Source organism: Mustela putorius, unplaced genomic scaffold (genome assembly GCF_011764305.1).
Source record: "Mustela putorius furo isolate JIRA1106 unplaced genomic scaffold, ASM1176430v1.1 tig00003972_pilon_pilon_pilon, whole genome shotgun sequence".
Taxonomy (NCBI): domain Eukaryota; kingdom Metazoa; phylum Chordata; class Mammalia; order Carnivora; family Mustelidae; genus Mustela; species Mustela putorius.
The window spans coordinates 16,884,490-16,900,463 of NW_025422115.1; the positions used below are offsets into that span (position 1 = coordinate 16,884,490).

The 15,974-nt window shown below is 52.9% G+C and overlaps 1 protein-coding gene across 3 annotated transcripts in view; it reads right to left on the reverse strand.

Moving 5' to 3' along the window:
* The window catches only part of LINGO1 (leucine rich repeat and Ig domain containing 1), a 190,475-nt gene that overhangs the window by 48,616 nt on the left and 125,885 nt on the right, over positions 1-15,974 (reverse strand). For 2 of the 3 annotated variants that reach the window (XM_045070636.1, XM_045070635.1), the window contains one exon: positions 11,827-11,912. The exons of the other annotated variant lie outside the window; for it this stretch is intronic. The gene's annotated coding sequence lies outside the window, so the exon portion shown is untranslated. The remainder of the gene's footprint in view (positions 1-11,826; positions 11,913-15,974) is intronic. 3 annotated transcript variants of the gene reach the window in all.

The window sequence follows — 15,974 nt, forward strand, 5'->3', positions numbered from 1 at the left end:
CAAGCATACTCTCCACCCCACCTGGTGGCACCCTGACTCTGCCCTGGACCCCGAGAGCGAAGGGACCCGTCCTTTCCAAGGACCCCAATATCCCTCTGAAGGGCGGGAAGTACCCTACCTCAGCCACTACTTGTGTGTGAGTGAGTTGGGGTGGGATCCCACCACCGTGCGGACCTCAGTGTCCCTCCTCCACTGAGGACCCCGTTGGAGGGGCTGCATGGAGGGTTGAGAGCGCTGGCTGCTGGGAGGTGCGGCTCAGAGGAACACAGATCTGGTCTGGGAGCATCTGGTTCCTGAGCCCAAGGCAGCCTGCCAGTCCGTGCAGTCAGGGGGCCCTTGGTCCTCACTGGCTTCCCCCAGGCTGGCTCAGACACCATGCTAGGGAACAGCACCGCAGTCCCACGGACGCTGGCCTAACACACACCACCCCACACTGGGCAGGAAAGGAGACGTACTGAACTTCCCAGCAATGTGCCCTGGGCCTGTGACCACTTGTAGATACCCTGGCCTTTAGGGACTGTCTTCACGGGCCCTCCAGGGGTTCCAAGCACCTGCAGGGGTAGGGGTGCACCTATCCTCCCAATGGCTTCCACGACCAGCCCCACTCCTCCTCAAGCAGGCCCACCCACCTGGGTGTTTTATAATCGATCTTGCCTCGTTCCGAGCGCGACCTGCTCACTCAGACTCAGAGCTTTGTACAGGCTGTTCCCTTTGGCTGGAGTGCCCTTCCCTCTTCTCCAGCTTGAAAGTACCACCTTCTCCTGGCTGCCTTCCTCCCATGTCCTGCCCATAGCCCATGATCAGAGTCTGCTCTGGTACTGCCTCCCCTGGGCAAGTTTTAGCCTGGTCAGGTCAGGTTCAGCTTTTGTCCCCTACAGGCCGTGTGCACCCAGGGTGGGGCTGGGAGCCCGTCATCTCAGCATGCTGAAGACCCTCCATAGGGCCTGGGGTTCGAGTACAGAGTGGTAGGCAAGTGTTTGTCCAACAGAAGAATTGGCCTCCTTGCCAAGTCCCAGAATGAGCTGAGACACAGCTTTGAAAATCTATTTGTGGCGGGAGGGGCGGGGGGGGAGAGCATAACCCAGCAGGTAGGTCTGCCTCTGTCAGCATCAGGGAGTCTTGTAATCAGATGCTGGGGCCTCATGTGGAAAACGCCAGGGGCGGGGCATATAGTGCACAAGACCCGAGACCCCAGCCTGCAGAGAGCACACAGGGCTCCCTGGGCAATGGGTGCCCTCCAGAGAACCATGGAAGAGGAACTATCTGCTGAATGCAGCACTCAGAGGACTGTGCTATTGACACCATGACCCTCACTTGCCCATTATGCTGCCTGCTGTGGGCCCCGCACTGGACGTGGCAGTTGCCTGTCCTGGGGAGCCCAGGGAGGAGATAGGCAGGGGAGGAAATGGCTTGATGGACTACAGGTGGAGGCAGAGAGAGGGCAGCTCAGCAGGAGGGTTTGGGTGTGCTCAATTTCCTTGTACCTCAGTTTTCCTCATCTGGAAAATGGGGATGATAAATGTATTTATCCCATAGGGTTGTTTTGAAGATCTGATTCTTGTAAGATGCTTTTAACAGAACCCACCACAGGATAAATAGTCCAGAATCAAGAGTGGCCCCTAAAGCTAGTTTTACCATTAGTGCCAAGCAGCCCTACACTAGGCACACATCAAACAGGCAAGCTGGTACTAGGCGCTGGGGAGATATCAAGGCAGAGTAACTTCTCCCTGGATGATGGTTGGCTTGGCTTCATCTGCTCAAGGAACCAAAGGATCCAGAGAAATATAGGTGGAGGGACACTGAGGGAAGAAGTTTCTGGAGTGGAGGGAAGAGGGAAGCTTGAGGTGGTGAGCAAGGAGACTCCCAGGGGTCTGGGAGGGCTCATCCTAGCCCTCCTGTCTGAAACAGCGCACGGCCGTATGCAGTGACCTGCAGGAAGGGGCTGTGCTTCCCTTGCCATGGAAACTAGCACCTTTGGGAGTATGCAGATCTGACTGTGGCAGGGCTGGGGGTATTCTCCCAGCTGGCACAGGGCAGAGGGCTGAGGAGCTGCTCTCCTGCCTCTAGCTCCCTGGGAAGGCTTCCGCAGAATCTTCCCGGGCTATCTTGCATGGACACCTATGGGCTTTCCCCGGGAGTGTGGAGGCCACTCTTCAGTGGAAGCCAGCCTACCAGACCAGTGAGGGGTGAGGGGCCATAGAATGGAGAAGCCAGCCTGGGAAGTTAGCTCCCAGGGGATGGGATGAGGGCAGCTCTAGAAGGCTGTGATCAAGGACAGCAAGTCCCTGGGGGAGAAGGGGAGAGCTGCTGACCTTCTACTCAGCCCTCCACCTCTCCTCCTCCCTACCTAAGGCCAGTCCCCCATCAGCCTTGTCAGTGTGACATTAACAGGCTGACATGAATAAGCCGGAGCTTCTCCACTTGTCTGCCAGATTGAGCCTCAGCCGTGGAGGAATTGCTAATTACAGCCACAATAAAGAAATATCAATGATGGACATCAATATTATTGCCTCCTGCGGCCCTGCCTGTTGATGTAGACTAGAGATGGCAAGAGACCTGGGGCCATCTCTCCATGTGGAGAAGGAGACACGGGCCAGCAGGATTCATTCATGAAATTAGAGCCTGTTTCCTCTGGGCAAGCTCCCCTCCACCTGGGGCCACAGGCTGGGGCTGGGGGCCAAGAGTCCCTGGACAGGAAGGAGGAGCTAGTGCTCTCGCTCAAAGCCCTGGTTCACTGGGTGACTCCAGGTTTGTCTCTTTGCCTCTGCAGACCTCAGTTTCCTCATCAGCCAAATGAGTATGATGATTCTAGTCCCGCTTATCTTGTGCAACGTGGAGGAGAGAATGAGCTTGCAAAAGCAAGATTTAATAGGGTGATGCTCAGACCTTCTGTGCAAATACAAGATTTTATGGGCTGGATAAAACCAGTGGAGTAGCTGAGGGGCTGGGGTGGGCGGACACTGACAAAGGGACAGACATGTCCCAGCTCAGTGAACTCTCAGAAGCAAACGTCCTTCTCAGCCTCCCAGCCCCACATCAAGCACTCAAAACTTGGTGGAAACCAAGCACGCTGAAGCCAGAAGACAGGCAAAGCCTGACTCACACATGCAGCAGGCCGGCTGCCATCTGGTATCTCCGAGCCCCTGAGCCGGCGAGGGCTTCAAGGCTGTCAAAACCCTGTGTGCCATGCCAGGCACAGGCAGAACTCACACACTGGGGCAGCCACCCCCCTGAAAGGATGTCACACGTACCCTCCAGCCCTGAGAATCAGAGATCAGGGCAGAGTGGAGAAGCATCTTCAGAGGCAACCCAGAGAGCTGGCAAGCTGCCCCGCCCATGCCAGAGTGTGTCCGCACACAGACACAGGCACACCCGGAACACACACTTGTGGCCAAGTTCGTAAACCAGCGTGCGCGGTCTAGAAAACAGGAAGCGCGCATGCACATGCACGCGCAGGCAGCGTCTTAGACCCAAAGCCCAGGTCCTTCCTAGTCAATGGAAACCTCTCCCCACTGAGAAAGAAATAAAAAGCCCCAGGTGGCCCTCCAGACACGTGTGGTCCCTCAAGCTGTGGCCAAGCCAAGCAGCAGCGATTAGTGGCTGGGAAGTGAAGCCCAGCATGGCCTGAATATTTCACGGGAGATTTTGCTTCCCAGAAAATCCCTTCTTCGCCTCCGTGCGTGTCAGGGTGTAATTACCCATTAGGTAGCAGAGCAGAAGCCTGGGAGGGTGGGTGCGCAGCTCTGGGTCTGGGCCTCTCGCTATGCCTCTACCCTGGGCCTCGTCTAGCCTGGCAGGGCCCATCCCACCTCACCCCTACCCCCGAGGGAAGGACAAGCAGATGCCATTTGGGGACACAAGGTGTCCTGGCCTATGGTCACCTCTGTCCGAGGTCCTCAGACTCTGGCCCCAGCTAAGGAAGAACCAAAGTTCTCCATCCTTTTGCCCACCCTGCTTAGGCTCTCACTGCAGGGGCCGCTGGCTTCTCACTCCCTCATCTTCCCCTTCCCTCAAGCTCCTTACAGTTCCCTGAGCAAATGGCAGAGAAGACCAAGAGAGAAGATGGAGAGAAGGTAAGAACTGGAGGAAGGGAGAAAGGGTATGTCAGCTGGGCCCTGGGGCTCCCCCCTTGCCTCCCAGTGCTTGCCCACCAGGGTGGGGAAAGGGGGGAGGGTCTCACACCTTCCTGCTTTTGTCTCCCTCCAGGAGGACTCTTTTTGCCCTAGAAAATATCTATTGGGCCTCAGTAAGCTCAAGTGGTATCTCTTCCAGGAAGCCCTCCAAGGACCCCTCTCTGGGTCAGGAGCCTTCTCTGTCTCCTACAGCCCCCCCCCCCATTTCTCTCCACCACTGTTCTATAATCAAAGCCTGAAAACTTAGATGCCTGCAGGGGCCAGAGAGGAGATGACTGAGAGTGAAGGGGAACCATGATGCCATCGGAAGGGGTGGGACCTGCGCATGGAGAGCACCTGTCCAGACTGAGGCAGAGATGCTGAGTCAGCCCAGGGCCCAGGGAACCTGGCCCCAGGAGAGATGCGAAAGGACAGAAAGCACGTTCCCACAAGGACAGGTACGCATGTGCTCCTAGTGGCATCTCTCATAATTGCCGAAAAAAGGAAATAATCCAAATGCCCGTGAATGAACGCTTAAACAAGATATGGTATCTCCTTAATATCGGGCCATAAAAAGGAATACTGATACATGTTACAATGTGGATGAACTTTGAAAACAGTATCTTAAGGGAAAGTTGTCAGACTCAACAGGGGACCTGGTACATGATTCCATCCATATGAAGTGTCCAGACTAGGTGAGTCCCAAGAAAGGAACGAAGGTGGATCAGTGTTTGCCAGGGCCTGGGGCATGTGGGGGAGGGGGGAGTAACCACTAATGGGTACAGGGTTCCCTTATAGGATGATGGACAAGGCTCTGAAATTAGAACAATCATTGTTGTACCTCTTGTGAATATACTAAAAAAAAAGACTGAATGGTACACTTTAAAATGGTGAGTGTTATGGGATGCGAATTATATCTCCATTGTAAAAAAAAAAAATTGTTTGAAATGGAACAAAAAACACGCGCCAGCCACATCCCTGGTTGGGGCCTCCAATTTTTGTCTTCCAGTTCATACATCAGGGTCTCCCAAAAGAATGGAGAGTTGGTCCTCCCCAAGGCCCCTCTGTGGTCCCCAGAGCCAGCATCCAAGAGCCAAATCTTGAGCCAAAACAGTGACCGAAGAGGCACAAGAACACAGGCCGCGTTCTGTGCTTTCCAGAGCCTGCCTTTGGGGGCTCTGGCCCAGAGACCCAGCCGTGTCTCAGGTAAAGCCACTGGGGTCCAGCTTCAGGCTCGCCTGTCCTGAGGTCACATCGCCAGCTGGAGACAGAACCAGGCAGAGAACCCAGGCCTCCTGACAGGGAGGAGGCATGACCCAGGGCAGCCAGTGGCTAGCCCCTTGTAGGACAAACAGTGCAGGCGCCCCTGTGGCTGCTTCCTGCCTCAAGGGCCCCCGGTTTCCCTGGGCCTCAGAACGGAGTCCTCCTGCTCCATCTGGCCTCAGTCTTCTTTGGAGCCCCACAGGCAGTTCAGCCACCACAGGGAGGCCCCTCCCCTCACTCCCTCATCAGCACACCCAGCCAGCCTGCAACTCTTCCCATAATCCTAGGCATAGCCGGCACCATGACCTGGACACCGAGTTTCCTTCGAGCTGGAAGGGTGTCTGGGAGTCTCAGGGTCTGATTGCCAGCAACTGGGTGCAAAACCAGGGGAAGTAGGCAGGGGAGAACAGTGGAGGGAAAAGACAGGGAGGAAGAGAAGAGATGAGGGAGAAGCTGGTCTCAACTCCAGGATCCCAGGAAGCCTGTCAGAGTCCAGAGAGTGATGAATGGTTGAGTGGCCGGTCACCTTTAGGCTCATGATATCCCCCAAAGACACAGATCAGTCCCCCTGCGCAGAGTGAAGTAAAGGGGGAAGGAAGCGCTTCTGGGAGGGAAAGGCTAGCTTTAGACACACAGTGACATCTTTCTTTACCCCCACCCTCCTGCACCAATGGGCTGGGAGGCTGCCAGGTACTTACCTGGGGCCTCACACTGAGTCCTGACCCTGCTCTCTCACTGAGCCTTAATCCCGGTCACACACTGAGCCCTGAGCCTGGTCACACACCGAGCCCTGAGCCTGGTCACACACTGAGTCCTGAGCCTGGTCACAGACTGAGCCCCGACCTAGCCCTGACGCTGGTCACTCATTGAGTGCTGACCCTGCTCTCACACTGAGCCCTAATCCCAGTCACAAACTGAGTCCTGACCCTGGTCATACACTGAAACTGACCCTGCTCACACCTAGCCCTGACCCTGCAGGGTAGACTGGCCGTCAAAGACTAGAAGAGGTTCCAGACACCTCAGCCTCTCTCCTATGGCTGCTCCTCAGCACTAGGTGACAGATTCGGTCTATGGGTGTCAGAGACAATTCCCAGCTCCAAGTGATTGCTGCCAACAGTTGCCCAACATAGTTAATGCGTGGCTGATTTCCTGACCTTTTCAAGGCCAAGCTTCAGAATGTGACCAGCCTCTTCTGCTTCCAGGACAGAGCAAGTGTCTAATAGATGTCAGCTCCTCTATGAGCCCCAGCCCCTGGCTTCCTAGTGTAGCTGCCATCCCGCACCCACCCCACCACCTGGATCCAGCTCCACCTCCCTCTCTTTCCCAAGGGCCCAGAAGAAAGCTGTGAATTGCTGAGTCCCTGCCTCTTCCTCTATCACCCCTCCCTGTTCCTGGCCTTTCCCAGCCCAGATACACATCACACGGGCCCCCATTCGGTGTCCTCAGCTGGCTGTCGGCTAATCCCTGCAGAGGTGTTAACTGATAATTAAGATGTTAGCTATAAACTTAACGTGTGATTCCCTGCCAGGAGTATTCTGGTTTTAACAGGTTCCTCTTCAAAATGGGAAAACCTTCAAGACCCAGCCAAATGGCAGACGGGGAAGCAGAGTGGGGTGGGGGGATGTATTTTGTGCCTGGAGCCCTTCCAGGCTTCCTGGAAACAGCTCCCTTTTGCCTCTCCCTTCACCTGGGTGGACAGAACATGAGAAATGCCTCCCAGGCTCAGCTCTACCTCCTAAGAGTTGGAGCCATTGGACACCAATTCATCCACAGATGAATTCTCACAGAGCCTCAGTTTCCTCATCTGCAAATGGGTATACAGACTTCCACCCCTGCAGAACTATGAGGGCACACAGGACACCCCCGATACTTGAGAGCTCCCATCCTCCCTAACTTGCCTTTGCCTCTTCTCTCACGGAAGGCAACTGCGTCAGCTTCCACTCCTGCCCCCACACCCTCCACCCCGCCTCGGTGAACAAGCCTCCATTCTCTTGACTTCCCAAATGTCTCCCCAGGCACAGATCAGTGGGACCAAATGATAGCCATGGAGCTACAAACAGAGAGAAAAACTTACTCGGTGAGTTATCAAAGCAACAGGTTGTCACTTGGGAAAAACAAATACTTGGATCTGTACCTCAAACCACACACACAAAAACATTCCAGATGAACTACAGATTTACATATTTTTAAATCTCAAGAACAATTAGGAAACCATGTAAGACAACATTTTCGATTCTTTGCAGTTGGGGAAGACCAGAAATTGTAAAGGTCAAGAGTACCCGACCTGATCACGGGATAGTTTTCAACATGTAAGGGGTTAAAAAAAGCTCTGTAAACTTAAGTGACAAAAACCCCCCACAAAACTGTGAAAAAATATTTGCAACATATGACAGATAAAGAGTTAAATCCTTTAACCTCTTATAAATCAATTTATTCCTGCAAGTCGATAAGATGCATTTCACACATCCACCCCCTCCCCATCACTGAAACCAAGGTCATCTGTGATCTCCCACAGCTAATGCATGATCAATGTTCCTTCTGCATCTTACTTGACCTCATGCTTGAAGCATGCCTTGCCCTTGGCTTCCAGGACCTCATCCCTCACTGGCTGCCCTTTCTTATTCACCCTTTTTGGTTCCTCCCCCAACTTCTAACTGAAGGAGGCCCTCTGGCCAACCAAGTCTTTGGTGCTTCTCTTTTCTAGGTATATCCACTCCCCTGATGCTCTCAACTGATCTCAAGGCTTGAAATACTACCTTTATGCTGATAATCCCAGATTTGTGTCTCCAGCCGCACCCCTCCCCAAACTCCAAGCCTCACACATCCAACTGTCAACTCCACCCTTCTGGAATGTCTGCTGGCATGACGCATTTTGCATGTCCCCAGCAGGGGCCTGCTCACCAGTGTGCCCCAGTGTGGTTTCATGCTCTTGGTTGAATGCCCTACTATTATCACTTCACAACTCTTAATACTTTTTTTAAACAGAGGGCGACCCATTTTCATTTTGCTCCAAGCCCCACACACTATGCAGCTAGTCCTGTCCACAGATGAGCTCCTCTCCTACCCTATACCAAACTCACTCCTCCTTATTGTCTGTCCAGTCTCCGGTGATGGCAGCCCCACCCCTCCAGCTACTTAGGCCCAAACCACTGGAGTCACTGTTGTGGACTGAATGTTTGTGCCCCTCAAAATTCATCAGTTGAAGCCCTAACCCCTGATGTGGTCCTGGAAGGTAGGGCCTTTGGGAGGTAATTGGGATGAGATGAGGCCATGAGGGTGGGGCCTCTTGATGAGATCAGTGTCCTTCGAAGAAGAGCAAGTGACACCAGGGCTCTCTGTGGGGGGAATAAGTTAGAGGTGGGGGGTGGGGAGCACCCGGTGAGATGGTGGCTTTCTGCAAGCCAAGCAGAGGGGTCCTCACCGAGAACTGAGTCTGCCAACACCTTGATCTTGGACTTCCTGGTCTGCAGAAGTGTGAGGAATACATGTGTGTTGTTTAAGTCACCCAAGCCTGTGGTGTTTGCTTATGGCAGCCCGAGATGACTAAGGCAGTTGTCCTTGGCTCACTGTCTGTCTCTCACACACACTCCACCTCATCCAATCTGTCAGCAAATCCTATTGGCTCTACCACTAGCACACACCCAGAACCCATCCACTTCTACCCACCCCTATCCAGCCCCCCTCCCACTCCAAGCCCCCACCATATCTCTTCCCTAGATCATTACAACACCCTATTGACTGATCTCGATGCTTCCCTGGCCCCTTCACGGCAGCCAGGGGGATCTGGGTAAAACGAAATTCAGATCCCATTATGCCACTATTCAGAAACTTCCATGGTTCCCAGGTTCATCCTGAGTAAAAGCCAAGAGTGGTCCATTGGCCCTGAGTGTTCTGCTCCCGATCCCTCGCCGGCCATACCTCCCGCTCTCTCTCACTCCCCCTATCCCAGCCACTCTGGCCTTCTAAGTGAGCCCCGATCAGACCCAGCCTGCCTGGCGCTCAAGGTTCCCATCCACGTGCCTCACTCTCTCGCTTCCTGCCGGTGCTGCCACAGCGCCATCTCCCAGGGAGGCCTTCCTGACTAGCAGACTCAGCAGCCCAACCTTGCCCATCCCCTACTCTGCTTTATTTTTCCCTCCCTCACACTTAACACTCAACACACACACTAGATTTCACTCCTTTATCTGTTTCTCTTGGCTGTCGCTCTTCCACGAGAGCCTGAGTTCCAGGGAGCAGGTCTCTGTTGTCAGTGTGGTTCTCTGCTAGGCCTGTAACCAAAACAGTGCCCCCCCCCCCGCCCCCGCAGGTGCTCAGTAGATGCGTGCAGGACGAATGGACGGAAGAATAGAAAACCCAGCGGAGGACAGGCCATCAACCGGCAATTCGCAGACAAAGGAATGAAAACGGCCGAAAACCGACAGAGAGATGCTCCACCTCATTCATAATCAAAGAAATGCCAAAGAAAAGCCATTGTACCTAACAGATCAGCAGAGACTTAAGTGACTGTTAATGCCCACAACTGGTAAGGATGAGGGGACGAGGCCTCTTGCATGTGGGAAATCGGCCCAACCTTCTGGAGGTTGACCTGGCCGAACAGATCACACCTGGAAAGGTGTGTGCCCTCTGGCCCCGCTGGTCCACTTTCAGAAACACTCCTGAAGGACCCGTAACACAAGGGCACACGGAGGTACCAACGCGGAGGCCCCCTGCCTGAATGGCCACCGACAGGACCGAGCACCGAGACGTACTTTAAAGATCACCCAAACAATGGGCATAAAGGGATAGGAAAGAACTCTGGCATGATCTATACAGTATGTCATCAGGTGAAAACTCGCGACAGAGCAGTGGCACTAGGATGAGCCTGTGTTTTTGCTTTTCGACTATGTCTCTGGGTGCCTGGGTGGCTCAGTGGGTTAAGCCCTTGCCTTCGGCTCAGGTCATGACCTCAGGATCCTGGGATTGAGTCCCACATCAGGCTCTCTGCTCGGCAGGGAATCCGCTTCCCTCTCTCTCTCTGCCTGCCTCTCTGCCTACTTGTGATCCTTCTCTCTCGGTCAAATAAATAAATAAAATCTTTAAACTATGTTTCTAAGCACACAGAAAAAAGAGTCTGGAGGGATACATATTGAACTAGTTAGCAGTGTTTAGTCCTGGAGAGGAAGAGATGGTAGGAAAGGCTCACAGTTCAAAGCTCTAAATGCTTTGGGGTTGTTGGATAGGTAGGTAGAGGACACACAGAGAACGTTACCTTACTGGTCAGAAAAATGACTCCACTCGCCATGGGAAAACTTCCGTGTCCCCAGTGTTGCAAGATGCAAAAAGAGGACATTCCAAGCCCTCCACTGTCTGGCCCTGTCTTATCCTGTTGCCCCCCACCTCCACCCCACACCCCAAGCACTCTGGCTCTCAAGCTCGTGAAACAATTTTCTATTCTCGATTCTTTTCACAGCTCCAGGCCTGTCTCACAGCTCTGTTCACAGGCACAGAGGCCTGGACGGCCCCACCCCATGACCTCCTCAGCTGGGACTCTGCTATCAGAGAGCCACATGGGGGACAGCAAGGAGCCTGAGACCACTCTCAATGGCTTTCGGGGGAACCCCCAGGTCTCCTGATTGTGACCTGAGCAGGCTCCCCCGACGCCCAGCTATAGGACATCTGTCATAGGCACCGGAGGCAGCTGAGCTAAGGGAACCGAAGTGGGCCCAGCAGGGTGGGCTCACCAGAAGAAGAGGGGGACTAAGGGCTTCAGACAACTAGCATTGTCAGATTTAGCAAAAATTGTACAGCCAATGCAGTATTGGGGATATATTTATGCTAAAATATGATTTATTATCTGTCTAAAGCTGTAATTTAACTGGAAATTCTCTACATTTTTCTGGCAAGCCTAGCCCACAACCCATCCCACCTTTGGGGCTGAAAGCCTCCAGCTGGGGTGCCCAGGGGCAGCAGAAAAATGCCAAGTGGACTGAAAGTGAGCTGGGCTGCTCCTGGGGCCTGGGGGAGCACCTCGGCCCCCTCAGGGAGTCCTGCGGAGACATGGGGCCTTCTGGGGGAAGAGCCGTCACTCAAGGAAGCACAAACACAAGGCTGGTGCAGCAGCTCTGGCAGAGAGAAGCCAGAGTGACAGCAAAGGGACCCCCACAGATGTAGAAGCTACCAGAGCCGAGGTACTTAGCAAGTGTGCACAGGGAAAGGATGCTGAACAGACCACAGCTAGCACGTGTGTCAGGGAACAATTGGGTTTCAGAATTATATGTCCTAGGGTCTCTCATTGCCCCCCATTCCCCCAGAAGGCACTACTGTGGCCAGAGCCTTCGAACCCCACATGTATCCCACACCATCGCCCTGCTAGGGGCTCATTCACCAAGGCCCAGCCTGCTTCTCGCTCCCAGAGCCCTCCCGCCCAACACAGAGGCATGAGACAGTGGGAGTCCCCTTGCTCTCCCCCTACCTGGGTCAGACGGCGCCGGGAGGCAAACAGATCAGTGTCTGGGGGCCTGGGGAGCAGCAGCCTCTCGGTCGCAGTTCCAGCATGCACTGCAGTGAAGAGCAGGAAGGTTAGTGCAGCTAAGAGGGGCTTCTGCTGCTCAACCCAGGATGGCCAGCGTCTGCCTTCCCACGGCCCACAACATCCCCCCTCCGCAAGCTCCCAGAAGGACCCCCCACCATCCATGCTGGTCCCCTGGCAGCCTATGCATCTCTGGCTGGCGGATCCTTCCACCCTAAAGGAGGGCTCCCTGACCCCTCTCTTTGATTTCAGGGTGCCCCTCCATCACACCATCCTCAGTCCTCTTCCAACGCGTGGTCACAAGCTGCTGTTTCCTGTCCTCCCCTCCTCTCTCCGCCTGGACAGCCTGACCCACATGAGTTTCCATCACCCTCTATATATGCCCCCCAGTGGCACCCCCGCCCCCGCCTCCTCCCTCCCTAGTGCCAGCCACACCACCACCCTGCTGCTCCCTCTCTCTGGGGGCCCCCACCTCCTCCTGATCCTCACAGGCCTGGCTCCTTCTCCCCATCCAGGTTCAGCTCAAGGCACCTCCTCAGAAAAGCCCTCCCTGACCTCCGTGTGCATGTCACACGACCCTGATTGACTGATCTGTCATTCGGGTTTCCCTGTCTCAGCAATCTCACGGAAAGCTTTTTTCCCAGGCAGGTTAATTGAGCTATAATTTACCTAGAGTAAAATTTACTCTTTCTAGTGCACAGTTCTGAGTTTTGACAGCTGTACACACAGCAGCCGTGTAACCACTACCACAATCAAGACAGAGAACAATTCTATCACAAATCTCCATGTGTCCCTTTGCTGCCAGCTCCCAGCCAACCCCAGCCCCTAACAACCACTGATCTATTTTCCGTCTCTATAGTTTTGCTTTTTCCAGAATGTCAGACAAACAGAATCATCTCCATGTAGCCTTTTGAGTCTGGCTTTATTCATTTAGCATATAATGCATTTGCGATTTACCTTCATTGTTTCTTTGTTATTCCCAGTTTCATTCTTTTTTTATTGCTGAGCCGTATTCAATTGTTCATCCATTTACTAGCTGAAGGACATTTGGGTTCATTCCAGCTTGTGGTGACTATGAATAAAGCCGCTATCAATATTCACATACGGGTTTTTACGTGAACATAGGTTGTTACTTCTCTTGGGTAAATACCTAGCAGTAGGATTGCTGGGTTATATGGTAAACATATTTTTAACTGTATAAGAAACTGCCAAACTGTTTTTTTGTTTTTTGTTTGTTTTTTGCCAAACCGTTTTCTAAAGTGGCGGTACCATTTGACATTCCCTACAGCAACCCACTAGAGGTGCAGTTTGCTCTGTATCCTCACCTGGAGTTGCATTGCCTATTTTGTGGACGTCAGTGTAATAGACAGGCAGTGGTGGCTCCCCGGTTTTAATTTTTCATGTACCCGATGCATTGTTTTCCTGCCATCTCTATTTGAAATTATCATCTTAATTTAATTATTTATCTATTTTCCATTTCCCCTATCATATGTGAGCACAGGGACCTTGATGTCTACTCGCCCAGCTCTTAGCATAGTATATGGTACTGGAGGATGATGATGGTGGTGATGGTGATGATGATATTGGTGATGGTGGCGGTGGCGGCTGCAGTGGTGAGGATTAACATTTACAGAGCACTTATCACGTGCCCAGCACTGTGCTGAGTACTTCACAGTACTCAGAGAGTACCGAGAGATAAATACTTTCAATATCTCCATTTTAAGAGAAGAAAACTGAGGCAGAGGGAAGTACTTAGCCCAAGGTCACATTGCTGATGAAGGGCCAAGCCAAGCTTCAATCCCAGGTTTTCTGGAATCAGACCCCACCGTTGTAATCAGTACACTCCATGGCCCACAGCGGCCACATTTGCTGAAGGCATGAAAGCCTGGAAGAAAGGCAGTATCTTCCCACTCTCTCTCATGGCAAGGGTATGCTCTTGGGCTTGGGCTTATAGCCAATGTGCCATAGACTGAGTGTGGGTGTTCCCTCCATCCCCAAATTCATATGTTGAAACCGAAACCCAGTGTAATGGTATTTGGAGGTGAGGCTTTGGGGGAATGGATTAGGTCATGAAGGTCTCGTGAATCTCAGGAATGGGATTAGGGACCCCGGAGAGATTCCCTGGTCCCCTGTGCCATATGTCTGTCTGTGAACCAGGAGGTGAGCCCTCACTAGACACCACGTCTGCTAGCACCTTGATCTCAGGCTTTCCAGCCTCCAGAACTGCGAGAAATGAACTTCTGTTGTTTATAAGCCACCCTAGACTGTGGTGTTTGGTTCGAGAAGCCCGAATGGACTAAGACACAGCAGCTTCTGGGTATCTCCTCTTGCATTTTTTCCCTCCAAAACTGAACTCACGCTCACTCTCATTCCTGCTTCTCCTCTTGAGAAATTCATCTGATGGGATGGTGTTGGTATTGAAAGCAGTCAACGGGGTAAGGAGGGAGGAAAGGCTGAGTCAAACCTAGAGCCGGGTAGGTGGAGGCCTTGGACCTGGGCCTGCCAAGGGGCCTGTTCACCCACAGGGACTCTTCCTCAAAGCTCTTCCCATCAGGCCCTCCTAGACACTCTGGGATTCCCCCACCTCAGCCACCTCAGGTGGAAAGGATGAACAGCAAGTTATGGCCTTGGCTCTTCTGAAACCCTGGCTCTGAGAGTAATCCCACCACACCCCTCGTACAGAGGAGTTTACTGGTCGCTGAACGTCTGGGTGCATTTCCTATGTGCCCTCCTCATCCCAGCACCATGTCCCCTTTCCTCAGCCTTCTTACAGTTAACAGAGGCTACCTGAGAAGTTCTGGCCAATGGGTTGTAAACAGAAGTGACGTGTGTCATTCCTGGCATTTAAGAGCACAGTGCGACTCTACCATTTCCTCCTCTTTGCCACGGTGACTGAAAGAGACCACGTGTTCCAGATGGGGCAGCTGCAAGATGGTGGAGCTTCTGTCAGTCTGGGTCCCTGCACTACTGTACAGACCAGAGTCCACCACCCTCCCTGCTTCCCACACTGGACATGTAATGTGAGGTCAGACTGTAAAGAAAGAAAGGAAGGATACGGGAACCTCTGTTGTGCTAAATCACCGAGAGTTCTCAGAGAACCTGTTAGTGCAGCACAACCCTGCCAACCCTACTGCATCCCCCCTGGCCACCCAGGGCTCGTGACCTTGACATATTTGGTTTGAGAACATGTTTAGATGACATTCTGATTTGAGAGAACCAAGCTCCATTTGCAAGCCCCTAAATAACTAGGATTTCATTGGGGGACAGAAGTATGTCAATCCCCAATTTCAAATGTTCCCTAGCTACAGGGAAAAGGGGGAAATCTCAGGCCACGTAGCAGGGTCCATCAGCAGGACAATTCCCACCTGGAGAAGGGAATGTGAGCAGAGGCAAGTGGTAGAATCTTCACGAGAATTGGGACCTTGGCCTACGTTTAAGGGCTTGAAATTGATGTTAGGGGGTGCTTGAGTAGCTCAGTTGTTAAGCATCTGCCTTCAGCTCAGGTCATGATCCCAGGGTCCGGGGACTGAGCCCTGCATTGGCCTCCCTGCTCGGCAGGAAGCCTGCTTCTCCCTCTTCCACTCCCCTTGCTTGTGTTCTCTCTCTCTCTCTCTGTGTTTCCCCCTGTCAAATACATAAATAAAATCTTTTAAAAAGGAAAAAAGAAATTGACTTTAGAACAAAGGCTGCGGCATCCTCAGAGATTTACCCGTCTCAGGTCTGGGATCAGCTTTAGAAAGGCCCTGGGGCCCCCTACTTGTCTGTTCTGGATTGCCAAGAGGGCCTTGGAGCCACAAACAAGAGCAAGCTGCAAGCTGAATTATGCATTTATATTTTGAACTTATTGACACTTCACTTTGGCAATTACCACCTTAAATGTTGTGCGATCCTGTGGGACAACACAGGGAACAGGGAGAAAAGGCAGCCCCTCAAGATAACAGCGGGCTCTGGCAGGCAACCTGAGGGGACAGCCCCTGATGTCCATAAATGCCCCCTGTGATGCCTCATTTTCTCCAAAAAGTAAGATTTGTCTGTAGAGGATTATACTGCCTCCTGTTCACCCCCTCCTCGGAAAAAAAAAAAAAAAAGGT